The sequence below is a fragment of the Halichoerus grypus genome, chromosome 4 (genome assembly GCF_964656455.1).
Source record: "Halichoerus grypus chromosome 4, mHalGry1.hap1.1, whole genome shotgun sequence".
Lineage (NCBI taxonomy): Eukaryota > Metazoa > Chordata > Mammalia > Carnivora > Phocidae > Halichoerus > Halichoerus grypus.
Genome location: NC_135715.1, coordinates 67,914,929 through 67,929,735, shown reverse-complemented (window position 1 = coordinate 67,929,735; position 14,807 = coordinate 67,914,929). Strand labels below are relative to the sequence as shown.

The 14,807-nt window shown below is 39.9% G+C and overlaps 1 protein-coding gene across 9 annotated transcripts in view; it reads right to left on the bottom strand.

Moving 5' to 3' along the window:
* STARD13 (StAR related lipid transfer domain containing 13) overlaps positions 1 to 14,807 on the bottom strand; it is a 508,432-nt gene that overhangs the window by 158,658 nt on the left and 334,967 nt on the right. The window lies entirely within an intron of this gene.

Here is a 14,807-nt window from a genome sequence, read left to right as displayed (position 1 = left end):
TAAACCAACAGTGGCAGCTAGAGCCAGACTCCTTCCAACCTGCCTCTACTCTCCCTGCGCGGATGCCCATCTCCGGACCTACAAACCTCTGTGACACCTGCTTAAAAGCACACCCATTAAATTGTGGCAGGGATCATGTTTTGGTGTATTGTTATAGCCCAAGGGCTGAACAGCACCCAGCACAGGAAAGGCACTCCAGAAGTGATTTCGTGAGTGAGGGAATGACTATGTTCCTCCATGCAAAATGGAAAGAATGAATGTACTTCATTTTCTGTAAGCCAGTGAGTGGGGTGCAATGAAGCAGAGATTCAGTGGTTTGAGTTTAGCAAAACTTAATAAAAACAGAAGATTTTAAAGGCAGTCTTTGAAAAGAAGCCAAGGAGATTCTATGGCCCTTCCTTAACTTCCACTTTATGTGATTCTCCAAACCTGGGTGTTTTTAATCTTCCCCACAAGCGGTTAATCCATTAGCATTGGGCCATGTTGCTGATCTGTAGTGTCCTTTTTAGATTAAGGCACACTGAGCCCTGAGTAAGTGTCTGGCTCCATGCTAAAGCATCTGCACGTGCAACAACACTTCACGACAACGGCAGGCAGTAGATGTTATTATTATTTTTCCCACTTTATTTGAGGAAACAGGCTTACAGAAGCCATTGGAATCCGTTCAAGATCACACAGCTAATCCGTGCTTGAACTAGGAATTGAACCCAGGTCCAGAAAATAATGAAGCTCTTGCCTTTGGGCAATGCACATTGCATCTACAAACTACAATGCACACTTCATCTACAAACTACAATGCACACTGCATCTACAAACTATAATGCACACTGCTTCTACAAACTACAATGCACACTGCATCTACAAACTACAATGCACACTGCATCTACAAACTACAATGCACACTGCTTCTACAAACTACAATGCACACTGCATCTACAAACTACAACGCACATTGCTTCTACAAAGTACAATGCACACTGCTTCTACAAAGTACAATGCACATTGCTTCTACAAACTACAATGCACATGCATCTACAAACTACAATGCACACTGCATCTACAAGTTTCAGAAAAAGCACAGCCTCCCAGAGCTAAAGAAAAATATGTCTGAAAGATTCTTTCTCTGATAAATCAAGGATCTGAAGGCTTCATAACTCCCATGTCAAATTATTAACATCAATCACAGAACATGGTAATTTATTTAAATGACTGATCATTGAACACAGCCAGCCATAAACAAGAAATGTGTTCTGCTAAGCTGAAGGCTGCAGGGAAACTCGGAGCATCACGTATCTGTGTGGGGGCAGAGAGAAGCCAGTCTCACCCTCAGGTGCAAGAAAGAAGTCAATAGAGCCTTAGGGTTCTGTTTTTGTTGAAGTAAGAGATTTTGGCAAGCCATCCATGTGCTTGGATACTTCTCCATCAAACAAACTCCTTGCTTCTCTTCATTTACGTTCCCCCCCCTACAAATTCCACTCCATTTAAGACACACAGCCTTTCCAAATACTAATCAACGATACAGAGTGCTTAACAATTTTCAAAGATTTTCACACAAGTCTTAGCTTAGCAACTGCCCTTTTTCCTGGAATCCACCATCATCAGCAAGCTCAAACATTTAAAACAAAACATAAAACTGATATCAAAGTTATCAAACAAAACCCAAACATTTTAAAGGGATATGTTTATAAAGTGTGTGTTCCTTTCACTTTTCACCTTACTTTCCTAAGCCTTTCCAGACCAGGCTGTGCCAGGCAAGGCAGCAGGAAAGCACTGGGCTCATCTTTTCTTCATCAGATCATTTGTGCACCACATCATCAGGCTCCTTTCTGCCCCCTCAGACTCAGACAATCTGCTGTGACCACAGCAAGCCCCTGCAGGCCTCCAGCTAGCCAGCCACAGCAAGGTATCCTGCCTAAAGGGCTAACTAGCCACGTGAAATATTAGTCTTAAGCAGGAAGCCCAATTTATACTGGAAATTCATAACTCTGAAAGTATAAGATTTATGACACTCTAACTTGTCAAAGTCCCTGAGTCTATAGCACAATATCCTTTCACTTTAAAAGGTTTCATTCTGATCATGATTATGGGAAATTACTCACTGCTGAAACAATATTTATTACCTAATTAAAAATGCAAAGCAAAATTCTTGACACCTCAGAAGGAAAGCAAAATACAAGGGAAAACTAGAGTTTGAAATGACCCTAATTAATTATGTAGATTCACTCCTAGCCCATCAAATACATAAAAAGAAAATATAAAATGAAACTAAGAGCTAGTAGACTTTGTCCATTTGAGAACCAATTAAAAATAAGACAAAACCACAGAGTGGTTCATTATTCCCATATCCTTGAGGACTGGCATGAATTATTATTCAAGGAAGAGGAAGCAAGCACGGTGATACTTTGTGTCCAACTGAGAATAAAGAGCTAGGTCTTGCTTTGTGTGGCTCCTGTGTTCGGACCAGTCCAGTGACCCCTATCAGGTGCACCCCAACATTGCTTAGCCATCCCAGAACTGAGCATCCTTCCATTTGAATTGATTTTACATCGATTCTTTTTTTCCTCAATAATATTACTCAAAGTAGGAGCTAATATGATTCCCATTTGATAGATGAAGAACTGAGGCACCAGGAAGTTAAATAAAATCACTCATGGTGACCAGATTAGGACAGAAGCATCCCAGCACCGAGGCCTCCCACCTTCTGATTCCCTGAGGTTACTGTATAGGTCAAGTTTCTCTTTCTACTGGAAACATCACTATTCCACTTGAGACTCACACTGTTCCTGAGTCTTCAAGATTCATTTTCCCTGCAGAGGTTTTATAGCTGCATGAAATTCATGTGTCAGGTTGTTTTATCTCCATGGGTTAGCCCACTTACACTGGAGAAACAGCACCATCTGTGCCATGGGTTGTCTCTTTGGAAACCCAGTGATCTGAGAAAACCTCAAACCATATGCAATCAAGCACCAAAAAATTAATTTTTTCTCCTTAAAAATTCCCTTCCCCGAGCATTCACACAGCACTGTCAGTTCATCAATCTCTTTATGTAAATAGCAGTCATGCAGCAAGGGAGGAGGTCTGTTTATTATTTTTGATCCTGTTTTGCTTCTGGCAAAATCTCACAAACAGCAGAAGTTGGCAGAACATCGATATTTTCTTCTGACTGCCTACTGTTCTCTAGCTACAAGTGCAGAGCACATCTGCAACTATTCCGCTCTATGGGCCTCGGCTGGGACTGAGGTCGAATTGCAAAATCGGGGGGAAAAAAAAATGTCCATACAGGACTTCTCTCGAGAAATAGAGACCCTGGTTTAACACTCGCTCTCCTTCCACTACATAACTGCTGAGTTTGAGATTTAGGGTCCAGAGAACAAGACGGGTTTGACCTAACTCCCACCTTGCTTCTTGTCTGCAAAGCTCCCCTGTGAAGGTTACAGGGGCCACTGAGCTAGGTGGGCCCTAAAAGCCCTGAGGAAACTTGTAGGAGGATGAGCATTCCGCCTCCAGCACTTTCTAGGAAGAAAGGCAGCATTTTGCACGTTTGGGAGTAGGGAAAATGACTTCTCCCTGGGGGTGGAGGAATCTGTCCTTTCCCTCTGTTACGCTTGCTCCTACCTCACCAAGCTAGATTCCTCGCCAAGGGCTGGAATGCTGCTGCCTTGACATTTACTTTGGACAGAGCATTCTTAATACAGAACAGCCCGTCCTCAAGGCGGCAGTGGGAGGGTCATTCATATACAGGACAGTCGCTCGGAGTTGCTGGTCTTCGAGGCACGGTGAAATCTTCAACAACTTGAAGGGTGGGTGAGGAACAGAGGACCAACCAGGCCTAAAATGATGGAAAAAACCAAAACGAACAACTTTCTTTGGTTCCAAGTAGACCATGACTACCTGTAATTATGAGGGTGATGGGGTTGCACAGTGGTGAATAATGTGGGCTCCGAGGTCATACAGACTTGAGTTCAAAGCCCACCTCTGCCACCTACTTGCTGAGAGACTTTGGGAAGGTTATTTAACTCTGTAAGCCTCTGTTTACTCATCTGGAAGATAAACATAGTAAAACCTTAAGCATTAGGCCTTACCGTATTTATTTTCCAGAGGAGTAAACTTAAGTCTTGGGTCTTCATGAAAATGAAATCAAACACCAATATATGTAGTGTTGAAAACAGTCCCCAGTACATCATAGCGAGCCCTCAATAGGAGTAGCTATAGGTATAGTGTTGCTATTTTTTAAATGCTGTAAATGCGGGCGCCTGGGTGGCTCAGTGGGTTAAGCCTCTGCCTTCGGCTCAGGTCATGATCTCAGGGTCCCTGCTCAGCGGGGAGCCTGCTTCTCCCTCTCCCTCAGCCCTTCCTCCTGCTCGTGCTCTCTCTCTCTCTCAAATAAATAAAATCTTCTAAAAAATAAAAATAATGAAATAAAATAAAAATAATGAAATAAAATGAAATGTTGTAAATGTTTCAAAACTTAAAATATGTGTTGTAAAATTTATAAAAAGTCCAATCACCATCCCCAGACCTAAATCTTTTATGTAAAAACGCATAGAAATGCTAGTAAACTATGTTGACAACCTGCCTCTCTGTGACGAATCCAGACTCTCACTTTTCTTTTCACTTGGGTGAGTTAGTGGAAATGTTCTCCCTGGGCCCAGGGGCAGGGCTCCCAGACCCCCAGGCACAGCTGCATGGCCTCCCGCAGCCTGCAGGAGGCATGACTGACAGTTAATGAGCTGAAAAGAGCCTTCGCGTCATTCCTGCATTCTGGAACAAAGCAGTCAGCTTCACAGAACACAAGCTGCCAGTGTCCAGGGTCAGCCCTGCTAGAGTAACCATAGGTGGGAGGAGGAGACAAAGTTGACAGGAGACAGGTCACGTGAACCGGGAACGGAAAGGCTTCATTAGAAACTGAATTGTAAGCTGGAGGTGAGGAAGTAATTGTACTCTCAACAGAGGAGGGAAAAGGAAAACCTGGCCTCTGAAACCATCTCTTTCTACCCACTTGTTAATGTTTAACAAACCCATTGCTCACTGCCAAGTTTCCTTATTCCATCAAGTGAGTCTCTGCTTCTCTAGCCACTCAGGTAAATGTGCTGTTCCATACAACAACCCCAAGCGAAAACCTGTGTCCAAAGGAGGGACTCAGGAAAACGAGACTGGAAACGTCTCAAAGTAGGGAAACGTGCATATACATTCGTCAGGTCTCTGAAGGTTCCTAGGTGGCAAAGCTTGCTAATCTAAGATCATAATACCATTTTACATGAGGGTTCAAAAACAGAACCCTCTGGAATTGTTCCACAAACCGTCCTGCACCATACCAGCTAAGGAGTTACTATTAGAATAGTTTTTCAGGGTTTCCAGGATGTCAGATGCAAACATCAAATAATTTTATCCTACCAAACAAGTCTTTTACGAAGTTTAAGATTAACATTTAAGTTATGATGTATAAAGCATGTACTAACTGATATTTCTATCTTTGTGGAGGGGCCTCCTACATGGAGTTTCCTAAGACTATATATATTCCATACATAAATAAAGCAAAAAGAATCCATTCAACCCTGTAAGAACAAATTTCAGCAAATGCTAATGATCATGTTCAAATGCAGTCTTTCCTAGCTGAGGAATTCAACAATGATGATGATTATTCCTCAATCAAAAGGAACGAAATCCTGGAGGAAAGGGGCAATGGAAGTTTCTTAAATAATTTGTTTGAATTATTTTGAGAAAGGACGCTGAGTTTTTAGAAAGTTTATTTACATGGTACAGCATCTCTTTTAACTCCTCCACACAAAGACCGTTTAATATGGGAAAATTTCTACAAAATTAACAACAATCTCAAAGTTAACTTATCGGTTTAGAAAATCACAATTTGGGAGGGGGATTCAGGCATCACAGATTAACCCATCAGGCACAGAGATCTACCTTGACTACTGGTTGGTGATGCTTGTCTTGGGCCTTGCTCTCAGCCCCAACTGGTCGCCTCCCCCGGCCTTTTTCACTCTGGTCTATCCCTGATGGGAGAGCACAGCTCCCTGCCTCCAGCTCTGTTGCTGGCCCTCAGCTTTAGAATTTCCTACCGAGTGGTTCCAGGAGCCAGGAACACTTCCTGTCCAGAACGGTCTCTTTTAATTTGCCAGGAGGTGGGGATCAATGGGCTTTGCTGTTTATCTATAGGAGTTGAAACTTGGCCTAAACCCATCATTTCAGGATAGCACAGGGCAACTGAAAGTAAATGCAGTACATTCATTACTTAGTAAACTGATGTTACTAAGTAAATGAAATAAAGGAAACCGCATTCGGGAAAGGCGATAGATGTCAATACAGCTTAAGATAAAAGGAAAAAAAAATACCAAAAAACCAAAACAAACAAACAAACAAAACTCCTTTGTTTTACTTTTTGAGGGTAAAATGTTTGTTTTACCTTTGAGGCTTTTTGGGGACACAAAAACGTGGCAGTGTGTATGCCTGCCTTAGTCAACTTGGTATAAAGTGTGTAATTTATTCTTCATTTGATGATACAGTTCCTTGAAAGGCCATATGTACGTGGGTGTTTGTTTAGTATACATATTTTTTTCTTATAATGAGCACTTAGTATGTACCAGGCACTGTACTCTGTGTTTAATTATATTATTGCATTTAGTTTTTGCAACAACTCTGAGATGGTAACAGCAGGTGGAATGGAGTACCAATGGTGAGGGTGAGGATGTACTGGGAAGGGGAGTTAGCAGACCTTCCTACTCAAAAGACATCAGTGGTTGAAGTGAAGGTGATTTGCTTACTAAGAACTTGCTATACACAACACATGCCTTTACAAAGGTCCAAACAGTAAGGCTTTGCAATGGATTTCATTCCCTATTTCGGGAAATTCATTTAGGAGGACATGTCTTGTGTCCTTCAAAGCATCTGGGAGAGATTTAAATTCCTCTATTAAGAACTCTAGTCTTATTTAGGGGGGAATGGTTGGAATACCATTATCATGGGAATTGTGAGTCTCTCTTACTTCTTTTAGTAACTTTAAACATTATAAATAATATTGGGGTAGTAAAACTCTCAGAGAAAAATATGATTTTATGACTACCGTACTTTTTCCCAGTATGTCATTTGGAGAATACAAGGGTATGTGAATTGCTACTGTTCACTTACAGAGGCTGAGTACTAATCCAAGGTTCTTGCCATCCATATGTGTGATTTTTAAAATTAGGTAGGAAGAGGAAACTTGGAATGCAGAAGAGAAAGCCCTCTTTACGGGCGCCTGGGTGGCTCAGTCATTAAGCCTCTACCTTGGGCTCAGGTCATGATCCCAGGGTCCTGGGATCGAGCCCCACATCAGGCTCCCTGCTTCGCGGGAAGCCTGCTTCTCCCTCTCCCACTCCCCCTGATTGTGTTCCCTCTCTCGCTGTCTCTCTCTCTGTCAAATAAATAAATAAAAATCTTAAAAAAAAAAGCCCTCTTTAGCTCAAAATACTGACAGGTAAATTAGTTACTTGTGATTGCCCAATTTCATTATAATCTCTACTCTTTTCCTCTACACTGTTGGCCCTTGTATTTTATCAGAGTGTTAAAGAGGCAAGGCAATGCAAATCATTGGTATTTTAGTCAGCTCTGCCTCTGTCAGACTTTCAAAATCATCAGGATTCCTACACCTTGTGAGGGAAATCATTTGAGAATCTAGCCAGATATTTTGGATTTATTTTTATTGATTTCCTTCTTTTTTTTTTTTTTTAACAGCATTAGCATGTTCTGTAATTTTCAGTTATTTTGCAGCTGGTCCATTTAAATTCCTTTAGATTCTAAATTTAAAAGAGAGAGAGAGAGAGAGAGAATTCAGGTCTTTTCAAACAATAGTGTACAAATTGTCATGGTAATGTGTGTGCCTGTCCTACCCTAGACTGCACCGTTCTATAGTGATTGCTATGGTCCTGGGTGGCTTTACAACATGAGGGTGTGGGCTAGACAGCAAGGCCAATTCCCCATGCATTCTGTTGTAACTTTTTTACATTTTGTGGATTCTCTCCAAAAGTATCATTCATAATGCAAATGCTAACGTGCCACCTCTTTGCCAGCACAAGAAAAAATACCTTAAGAATATATTTGCAGGGGGCACCTGGGTGGCTCAGATGGTTAAGAGTCTGCCTTCAGCTCAGGTCATGATCCCAGGGTCCTGGGATCAAGTCCCGCATCGGGCTCCCTGCTAGGCGGGGAGCCTGCTTCTCCCTCTGCCTCTGCCTCTCTCTCTCTCTCTCTGACTTTCATGAATAAATAAATAAAACATTAAAAAAAAAAAAGAATATATTTGCAGGCTTCCTGAGAAACTTGTAAGTGCCTTATTCAACTAAATCAAACAAACTTGACTAATTAAAATGACCTATTACCTATTAATTCACTTTATTCTGTCATACCGACAGAGACTTTGCCGTAACCAAAGATCTGTTTGGACCAGGAAGTCAGAAATGCCTGAGTCTCAGAGAGTCCACATCCCACATCACTGATAGCCAAGGAGAATCTGACACTGCTGAAGAGTTTCCTGTTTCTTTCCTGTGGGGCAGGGACTCCACTTCCCAGAAGCAATGGAATATCCTGAATTAGCTGCGATAATAGCAGACCCCTTTGGAATTTGCCCAAGGGCTTCAGCCTTATCATGGGTTAGACAAATCTAGAGCCAAAAGGCACTAATTTCTTCCTTCTGGCCCACCAGAACCTATCTTGTAAAGTTATTTGAAGACTGGCTGCATTCTTGTTAGAATTATTTACTCGGCCCATACACCTAGACCTTCGGTTTTCTGCCTGGCAAAAGCTACTCAGGTTAAAATCTTCTTTTGGTTGTTAATTTTTATAAAGAGATGTCCATCCTGTCTTTACCCAGTTGATTTTTAGAGTATATGGAGCTAGCCTTATTTGGAAACAAAAAGTACCTGCAATTTACTCTCCAAAATATAACCTCATACTACCTATTGCCCAGTCCATGCAAGAATATAGTCAAAGAGAATGGTCTTCCAGGCCCTGAACCCTCCTAAATCAGTTTTTCCAAAACGTGTTCCCCAGGGAAAGTGGTTTTATAAGATGTCACTTCCTGGTGTCCGGTTAAAAATGGTTTCATGATGAAATATACCAGTTTAAACAAAGTTAAATTACTTTCTGCAGGATTTCTCTGAGCCTTTCATAAGTGTGAATTTCCAAAAAGGGAAAGAGGATATAGCATTTCCTTACTTAACCACAGAAACATTTTCCCCCTGATTATCTAACAGGACTAGTATTCTGTGAAGCCAACTGAGAAACTGTCTCTAGATAGTCTCCATACTATTTAGATTAAGCCAGAGAATCAGAGTGCATACCTGAACCTCCTTGTTCTGAGCCACTCACCCCATGCCCAAATATTTTTATTGAATTATAATTTGTTGTTATGCCCCTGGTACAGTGGGATGCTACGGGAAGCTTGCAATTGAATTCACTGTAGGAATGTTTAATTCATCTACTACATCTTGTAGAGTTCCCTTTATGAGATTTGTATGAGAAACTGCTCTCCTATATCAAGTTCCTGGGAGAAAATCCTCCCAAACATCAGGTCCCAGGAAAAGCTGTGCTGGTATGCTTTTACCTTGGACATGACAAATCTTCCCCTGATCATGTTCACCTCTTTGCTTAAATCCGGGAAGCTCAGGCTATAATTTATAGATCACTTGTAGTAATTATTCAGTGTCTTATGTTTCATATTTTTATGTAATATCTCTGCCTAGCTTTATCATATTAATTAACCTGTATTTTTCTCTTCATCAGATTTATCTTTTTATAACCTTAACTGAGTTGAATATTCTTTTATCCACTACTTCAAATCCTTTAGGTAATGCATTAGAATGTAAATGAAAATATGTTGTCTTTACCCACACCCAAATCCTATTTGGACTGCCCCTGAGGAGACAGAAAATGATTTCCTCATGATCCTTCATTCAAATACCATCTATACAATTCATGGTCTCCTATCTTCTTGTATCTTCTTCCTTAGACTTCCCAGTGGGTTCTCATACCTCATGAAATGTGGAGATGAGGCGCAACCTCATGAATGACCTGCCTCCATTAAATCCCAACTGATTTATTGACCTTTTTATAGAGGTTTACCAGAACCCACTTATCATTTTCTCTCTGTCTAATTTGCCTGGGTCATCAACTGGTGTTGCTTAGACTTAGAAGACTCAGAAGCACTGCCCATGATTAGGTGGCTAAGAGAATGAGGAAGCTTGCTTTGTAAGAGTGGACCAGGGTCCAGAATTTACACAGAATTAAAGCACTGACTCGGGAAAAGAGGAGGAAAAAAATGAATTTCTATTCACTTAAAGTAATATCACAAAATCCAAATTTGGCAACTGCCTGCATCTGGGATGTGTGTTTATAAAATTAGAACTAATAAAAGCTGTGACGTGAAGTTTTGGATGTCTCAATTTGGTTAAAGTTAAACTCTCAACTTTTACGTGTGTACAAGCATGTCGCTCTTTGCTAAGTTCCCTCCAGTACTTATTTCTGAACTGCTCACATTTTTAATATTTTCATATGTGATAACTTCAAAAATGTTACTCACAGTTCATTGACTTAATTCACTGAACAGATTTTCCTGTAACTTTCGGTTACACAGTATCCTTTGTGGACAGGCCCATCAGTCACCAGTATGGAACAGAAAGAGGCTCTGATTCACGAAATGTGAATTTCTGACAGTTGCCACTTTTTTTAAGAAAGAACTTGAGCAATACGTGACTGATGTATTCTCACCCTGTTTTCGTGTTCCATCTGTCTTTCTGCCAGTTTTTCCACCCTCCATTTCTGAAAGTAGTTGGGTAAGAAAGTACTGAACACAGAGAAAGGGCAATTCCCAAAGAATAAATGATTGTTTAATTTCCGCGGACGCTCTCCAGTTGGTGGGGGGCTCACCCACCAGGATAAGCAAGGCCACCGCTTAGGTCGGACAAATTCCCAAGATGCCACTTGACCTGATGGAGTAATGAGAAAGCCAGAACATCACTAATGGCCCAGTTCCATTCCCTGGGAACATAAGGAAGGCAGTTTATTCCACTCTAGTTAAGTTCAGCTCAGGTGTGATCTTTAAAAAGAGTCTCAGATAAAAAGTCAATGAAAATGCAAATCCAACTTTCACTAATTCCTCTAGTTGCAAAAAATTTTCTACATTCTGTATTTTCTATCAAGAGAAGAGGCCTTTTTTTGTGAGAGCCGGGACACACACATACACACACATACACACACACACACGGACGGACATGCTCTGATCCTTACAGTCATTGCAATAGGCTGGGTACTGCAATAACTCCATTTCACAGGCCTGGACTCCGGAGAAAGAAAGGTTTTTACAAGTTGCTTTATAATTATGGGTTACAAGGACATTTAAATAGTCCACAAGACTGGACATCCTAATGTTCCTATTAAATTGATAACGAGAGCATTAAACAGGTATCAAAGAAACATGTCCGGGTAGATATGAATGACATAATAAGAAAAATGTAAATAAGAATTGTCTCTCTTCCTTAAAAGAACACCTGTTCTCCTGAATCCTAGAATTTTGGAGATGATGGGAACTTCACGTTTATTTAATCCAAACCCTTTATTTTATAGAAGAAGGAAAGAATGCCCGGAGAAGTTGTGACTTGCCCCAGATCACACAATTAATTAGTGACAGCTGTAGAACTAAAATCTGATTTCCGCTTTATCATTTCCTTGACCAGCTGTAGAAAAATTATAAGCCACTGATTTATTCCACATTAGAAAGCTGCTCTGTTTCCTTTTCAGCTTCTGTTATTTTAGGTTTAAGTTTCCCTGCTTTGCACACTCTTGTTCAAGGAGTTACTGACTCAACCACAACTTAACCACTCTGGACTTGAGGACCACGAAGAAACCTGAGAAATCACAGACTGACCATTTTATTTTCTCATCAAGAAGCGAAGGCCCAGTGAGGTTCTGAAATTTGCCACAGTAAAAGAATGAGAGTGTCTAAATAAAAGCCTGCATCCTGGTCTCCTTTTTTTCTGGTTCGGTGAACTTGACTGCAATGGGGTCCATATCATGCCATTTTAAGCATTTAAAATAATTTTAAAAAATAGTTTAATAGCAAGACGAATTCTTTCACAAAGCAAATAATCACATTTATGTATTTTCTTAGATTTGGATCTTCCGAATAGCATGTGTGTGAGTCGATAGGTTTTCTGCACAGTGCACACATCGGCAATACATCATAGCCATCAAATAGTGCCATGAGATCCCAATTCTCCTTTCCTGTGGCCTAACATGCTCTTCTTTCGCCTCCCCAGCAGCCTCCCTCTTGTCCATTCCCAAGTGCCTGCTAGTAAGGGACATAAAGACCATTATTATTTCCATTCTCCCTCCATACAATTTCCCCATTGATTCAGCAAGATTTTGGGGTAGGGATTATGGGCAGTATGACTTATGATAAACTTGCACTTTGCAAAACAACACACCATCTTAAAGTTCTCTTTTAAAGGGACCCAAAACTCCAGAACTATAAAGAAGGCTAGAGAAATGATGCATGTTATTTTGGAGCATACCATAAGATGAGCAAGTTTAGATTCATCCTGGGTTTGAGCAACCAATTCTGATCCTATGCATCATCAAAGATTCCTTTATTTCTCCTCTTTGTTTTTCCTTCCCCTGAATGTATCTGCCGTTGAATCATGTCCATGCCATTCAATGATTAGCTCACTGTAATGAGGTCAGTGGGGAGCAACTTACTCTTGTTTGCACTGTTCCCAACAGCCAGGAGAGATTATGATCATAAGTAATAATGCCCCAAATTATATTAATACTATGCTAAATTTTCCTTGAAAGATCAACAGTAGAGTAAGGTAAACAATTTTGCTGATGTTGCTGTCATTTCGATACTGATATGTGAACTACAAAAAATAATGGTGTTATTAATTTAATATGCACGGGTAAGCTTTAATCGAATGATTAGTAAAATAACTTGACATCATGCACTATTGGACACTAACTGTTCAAGAAAGGTAAAACACACAGCACTTTGCTTCTATCAGCGAAATAAAACCTGACTGGAAATCTCATTGCGAGTGACCAATTCTGATTCTGTCAAATGGCTCATTGCGGCATCCTGAGTAGAAAAGACTGAAATGTCTTTGGTATATTACAGACTCTAAAATCAACCACAGGTCCAATACTTTAACACTCAAAAATCAAAAACAGTTTAGTGTATCGAAAAGCATGGGCTTCAGAGTTATATTCAAATACCAGCTCCTACTATGTAACCTGAGAGAAGTTACTTGACCTCTATGTGTCTCTGTTCTCTTACCTTTAAAATGGGTATAATAATAGTTCGTACTCCCGGGATCTTTTTTTTTTTGAGGGTAAAATAAATTGAAATATATATATAAGGCTCTCAGAGCAGTGCTTGAGACATTATAAAGGCTCAATCAATACTCTCTACCATTACAGTGAAGTGATCTAATAATACAGTAAACCCAGTAAAATCGTTTTGCTTCTGCTTTCATAATGGCTTACTATACAACTGTATGATATCAACAAATGATGAGTTCCCAATCACTGGACTGTTGGAATTCCTTCATGCCTCCCTCTGATCTTCATTATCACTCTTAATTTCTAGCCATTCATTGGCTTCAGACATCCCATTGCTCAACACAGAAAGATGAGAATGCTCACATTTTCCATTTAGGCAAATGAAACATAGACTCAGAGTATACGTTCAATGATCATGCATGTGTTCATAACTTCAAATCCTCAATGGGAATACAACTTTCATCCCAAAAGAACATCAAGAATTTTAATGAAATAAATTATTGTAAATATATTTAATGAGATCTGCAAAGCAACTTCAAACTATTTCTATATGCAGTGTTTCCAACATGATACACTTTATATGCATGCTGAAGAACATTTACTGAGTGTAGATTATGAATCATCATCAAACATTTGTCAAGCCCCTACATCCATAGTGATGATGGCATCTGATAAAGTACCATTGTCAGAGATCTCTAGAGCTAAAATGAAGCTGGTTTTTACTCTAAGCCTAATGTATTTTTAAATCAAGTCACAGGGAAATAATTACTTTTGTTTCTATTCAATCAAGACCTGCACACAGAGTTTATGGAATGACATAATATCCTTCCTGAAATCAGACTGGTATGTAGGACCAGTATCCTTCACACATCACCAGTTCCTGAACCTTTACAAACAAATCCTAATTTCCAAGGAAACAATCTCATCAACTGCTACTCGCGAGAATACATATTGTTCCTTTTGGAAACATTACAATAAGATTTTCACGATTACAAACCCCAACTTCCCTTCCAAAATTCAATATAATCCTAAATTCATTTATTGAAGTGGAAATTGTATTTGTATAATGGCTCTAGAAATTGCTGGTAAATTTTGTATCACCAATATAATAATTCAGTTATTTTTTTTGTTTCAGTCCAGGAGGGCTTGGTCATAAACTTTGTAAACTTATTGTGATCATGTGGGTATTATGTGCGTGTCTTTTAAATGAGCACCACTGAGGGGCTTCCTGGGAATGTTCATTTTCGAGCTTCTACAGACCTACTCTAAGACAAGGAGCATGTTTTAACTATTGTTGGAGAATGACCAGTTTTAGTGATGTCCAGACTGTTGATCTACTTTACTTTTACTTATTAATTTTTTTTTTTTTTTTTTGCAGAGAATAAAAAGGAACATCTAGCAGCTTGTAATCAATATCCTCTTCTTTCTGCCTCAGGAAGCTGGTACTTCTAAGCACAGGCCACAAGCTTTGTTTTGAATTTAACAGA